The sequence below is a fragment of the Oryzias melastigma genome, linkage group LG9, assembly GCF_002922805.2.
Source record: "Oryzias melastigma strain HK-1 linkage group LG9, ASM292280v2, whole genome shotgun sequence".
Classification (NCBI taxonomy): domain Eukaryota; kingdom Metazoa; phylum Chordata; class Actinopteri; order Beloniformes; family Adrianichthyidae; genus Oryzias; species Oryzias melastigma.
The window spans coordinates 20854879-20859789 of record NC_050520.1 but is presented as its reverse complement, the minus strand read 5'-3'; the positions used below and the strand labels follow the sequence as shown (position 1 = coordinate 20859789).

Genomic DNA, 4911 nt, shown 5'->3' with positions numbered 1-4911 from the left:
ACATGAAAAACCCTTTGAACCGTCTTCCACACCAGCACTCCTCTAGGGGCTAATACTGTGCTCCAAAGCTCTTTAGAGGGGCAGCAAGCTGGAAAATGACCCCATGCTGTTCCCGCTCGCCTCAGCCCCGCCTTGTTACGCCCGTTTCCCAGGGACCCGCTGTGGGCCCAATGCCCCCAGGCTTCCCTCTCACGCCACTCTACCTCCCGGGGCCAAACGTTAACAGGGGCTCCACGCTGCGGACAATGGCTGCTGGGAGACGTGGGAAAGAAATGTCACAAGGGTCTCTGACAACCAGAGTTTGACCCCCTGACCTTAAGGGATGGTCCCACTGGCCCTCTTTATGTAAACACAGGGTGTCAAATAAAAAAAGCATAGCCTGAGTTAATCAGATTCATAACCTGTGTGAGAAAAATACATGGAAGGCTTAGATTTGAATGCTTTAGTGTGAACTATTAGGTATTAACTCACCACAGGGAAAGCTTTACGATTTATATTTGTACAGTAATTCCTCACAATTTTTTTATTTTGTTTTTCCATTCAAAAAACTTAAACTACAAAATATGATTTAAAAAATATTTTATTTTTGCCCAATACACAACCCAACTAAGCACACAAAGTAAAATCCCTCCATTGTTTGGATCCTCAATCAACCTTTAAACTGGTCATTTGACCTCCAACCGTCAGACTTGTCAATTTGCCCATTGCTTGCCCCATAAAGGACAAGCAGGTCAAGGGACGGCACTGTGTGGACACAGGCAAGGTGGCTATTTGTAATGCTGTCGGGGTGATTTGTTGCAAAGTCAGGGTTAACAAGGAAATGATTGGTGCTGAGTAACTTAACCCCAGAATCCCAGACACTGACTAGGATTAGGATTAAATTGAAGAAGTGATTGGTATATAACAATAACAAAAGGATTTATTTTTACTTTTTTTTAAATAATCCCCCACAAAAAAAATCATGAAACTCTCAATTTGTCCTTTTCACAAAGTCCTTTCTTTAATTATAATTTTGATAATTAAAAAAAAAGTTTTTGGATTGATAACATGGGGGAAAAAATAACTCCATCCTTACTGGTCACTCTATTCATAACAACAGCCTCTATTCGTTGGTTAAACGCACTTGACAACAGGATCCCTGTTGTTGACCTCCTTGGTACAAGAGCACATGTGTGGGTCAAACCATTGTGGTGACCAGCGGTCAGAGTTCACTAACCAAACCCCATCGCCTCATTCCCAGGAGACTCTTGCTGATGGGCTCCCTATGATGGTTAAGTGGTCATCATGAAGTGCTTGGGCCGGACAAGTGAAAGATTAACGACCCCCGGACGCCAAAGGATGTTAACCACAGCAGTGACCATAAGGTAGCAGTGCTTTGCAAACAAGCGACAACGGCTGCAGACAATTGGAAGTGTGCATCCATTTGTTTAAGGCCCCCTTTTCTCATGTAATACAGACTCAACCAAATGGAGAGATGCTGTTTGATTGGTAAACATGTCACTCAATGCTGAGTTCTACATTATATTGTTTGTTAGGCATGTTCCATTGTCTTATCACTATATTCAAAAGCTTTGCACCTAAGCTTTAACTCTGTACTTTTCCTTAGTTCTGCCTTCACCTCATCAGCAACATCAACACCACCATCAGGTTTGCATATAAACCCTGAACCTCCGTAGCTCATTGCGTCTCCTTGCACAGCCCACCGTCATAAATCTGCCTGCTTTTTCTATGACCATTATGACACTTTACATGAAGATCCCGCTCACAAACAGTGGCCTTCAGCTTGTAATGAAAACTGCAGATCATTGTCATCACATGGACATTTGTGTGTGTACGTAAAAAAGGATTCTTCAAACGTTATGGCTATCAAAAGTCTAGTTTTATGCCTTAAAGATGTACTTCTGTTGTGTAAGATAGTGGATGAGAGTTTTATAATGATGAATCTCCTGAAAGACACAGGCCAGTGAACATAAACTGAACCTCCCAATTGGGACCTGGTCTCAGCCTATAACTGGGGTCAAGGGTTAAATGGCTGGGGTCAGAAAGGCTTGAACCAGTGTCTAGGGACTTCTCAGATCAATGAAAAGATGTTGAACAAGGAGATGGATCAGAGGAAAAACAAGTGTCCGATGGCTTTATTTGTCTCTGGGAGAGATTTTCTGTTGACCCAGGTTTTCTTTAAATTACTTCTAAATTGTGAATACAAAAAGGAAATGTGGGGTTTATGTGGAAAAACTAGTTCACATAAGAGATTATCTTACTTTTGAGGTCTCACTCAAGTGTCATAGGGTCATAAGTGAGACACATGTTGGGTAGTGGTGGTAACATACCCAATGTGTAATTTAGTGGATGACAAAACTCTAGACTCAGAGGCGTCACAAACCCTGGTGGTTTTGGCGACTTTTGTAGAATTTCTATAAATTAAGAATTTGGAACAAAAACTTGGTCCAACATTATTTTCTTTAAAAGGTTAATTAAACGGATTGTAGGAGAAGGTGTGATAGTCAAGAAGTTTTATTGCTTCCAATTATCCCAAAACTAAAAAGCGTTATAAAATCCAACGACCCAATCTCAGCCTGATCAGGTATAGGCTGAAATATGCACCCCGCTTTACCGTGGCCCACTGATGAAAATATGTCTCACTTTCATCACTAGCCAAGACTCCACTGGCCAAGCCAAATATACCCTATGACTCCTCACTCCTGCGTCTTATCCTCTTTCCCCTTCTGCCTCAGCTTTCTCCGTCATGCGGGGGACTTGGAGTGGCATGCAGGAGCAAACCTTGCACGAAAAAAAGGAGGAAAAACAAGAGCTGAAGGACTCCAAGGGGTGGGGATGGTAAAGAAGAAAAGAGGTGAGAAGAAAAAGAGAAATGTACATTGTACTTTTCAAATGGATGGGAAATGATTCGCTGGGATTTGCTGACAATTATACGGTGCGGTTTAATCAATTCGGCCCATTCACAGCGTGGAGAGGGCTGATCCCCCAGTACAAAGGAACAGACCTTGGGAGGGCGGTACCCAAGAAAGCGCTGGCCTGGTGTAAGTAACATGAGGCAACACTCCCCTCCCCACACATTGCACCGCAGCATATGGCTCCTCTCTGAACTTATTAGCTGGCGGATTAAGGCCAATCGCCGAGACCCAAGGGCCTGTGGCTGCCTCCGCTGCACCCTCCCTCATCCCTCTTCACCCCCCAGGAATGATGCTGACTGACAAGGAGCATTGTGTCGGGCACCTGGGTTGCCACACCTCTCACTTACCCTGTCATCCACTGCAGTTTGATGAGGTTATTTGGTAGAGATAACAGCAGCAACTAACTTAAAATTTAAAAGATATTCCGTGTTGAATCTAAACAACAACTTTCAAACCTTTCTGCATCAAAGTATAATAAAATTCATAATGTAATTGTGTTATCTTTCACTTTTGTGTCAAGGATTATAAACACCTGAGTGTGTAACACAGATTAATCCGGCAGATACGACGTCTAATTAGCATCTCACTGCAGCTCAACATGCTAGCCCAATTTGAGCACAGACTTGCTGAGAAAAAAGGCTCCATTGGACAGAGGTTGATTATAGGTCCATTATGCAGAAACTAGTTAGTGATGGGATCCAAGCATGGAAAGCTTGGAGGAAACTGTGAGGGGCCCTGAGCTGGAGTACAGAGGTGTTAGCAGTCAACGGGGTCTACAGGAAGCCAAAGCTGGGGGAGGCTTTACGGTAGTCTCTGGCCTTCCTGAGTGGTCATGGAGAGATTTTTGACAGTAGAGTGCCCCCCCCACTTAAGCTCTCATTTGATGTGCATCGCAGCAGGTGATCCTGTGCCTCTTTTTGTGTCAGACCATGGGGGTCACAGACTCAGAGTGACTTGTCTTACCTGGCACCCCTGAAGACACCTTCTTTAAAGAGTTGGAGAGGCATAAATTCAGTATTAGGTATCCACCAACTGCAGAGTACCACCTGGCCATAAGGTTGCAGGGTCAGCTTCACACTGAGACAGGGTGCTACAGGCCTGATTCATTAATCCCCTCTACTGCTGGCAGGGGTTAGAGGACCCACAGGTCAGATACCGAGCAGAGAAGCCATCTTCCCGGTTCATTTAGACTGGATTAGAGGGCCAACAGGGCTGGCTCCACATGAGTGAGGTCTCACGCCTGGAGATCATGAAGGTATTTCTTAGAAAGGCCCGCTTCCAGTTTGATCTGATATCACCTGAGGTTGATGACTTTAAGGACACGATAATATAATTGTAATTATAAAAGTAAATTTGGTAATATAAAAAAGTTTTACCATAGAAAAAAAAACCTGTTTATTATTTTAATTGCAGAAAAATATATATATATTTTTATTTCCTGTTACTTTTGGGAACCAATTACTATGACTTAATTGGGAGAATTAAACTCCAAAACTATAGCCATAATATAAAGTGCTACAACTGTAGGAATACATGTGGAAAAACAGGTGAAAAACAGCAGCACTGAAGCAATTGCAGCAAAACTTCACGTTTAGATGCACAATTTCTAAGGGAAAAACAGAAACATTTTATATCCTCTTGAAAAAGTATAATTTTAGATTAATTCAGGGGAAGACTAAAATCTTAAGGAAAACAATATTTTTTATAGCAAAATTATGGTATCAAAATAAAAAATGTTTTACCAAATATTACTTATATTACAAATATTATTATATTATTTTTTTAGATCTTATGTAGCATGAATTGTTCTAATTTTTGTGATTTTTTTCAGTTTTTAAGAAACGTTTTTAAATTCACATTAAATATATATTTGATGTCTTGCCTTTGAGACCCATATTTTACTTTTTTCCTTGTTTTTTGAAGTGATAAACTCCTATGGAACTAGGGTTAAAACATGTAATCTCACATAACTTTACATTTAAAGATACATTTAATG

General features: G+C 41.5%; 2 long non-coding RNA genes across 2 annotated transcripts in view; one reads left to right on the top strand and one right to left on the bottom strand.

Moving 5' to 3' along the window:
- Positions 1-4911, bottom strand: part of LOC112148399 — a 27907-nt gene that overhangs the window by 14608 nt on the left and 8388 nt on the right. The gene's annotated exons all lie outside the window — the stretch shown is intronic.
- LOC118599095 lies at positions 2528-4911 on the top strand. The gene is made up of 2 exons (XR_004948381.1): positions 2528-2854; positions 2967-4911. It is a non-coding gene; the product is annotated as an uncharacterized LOC118599095 (long non-coding RNA).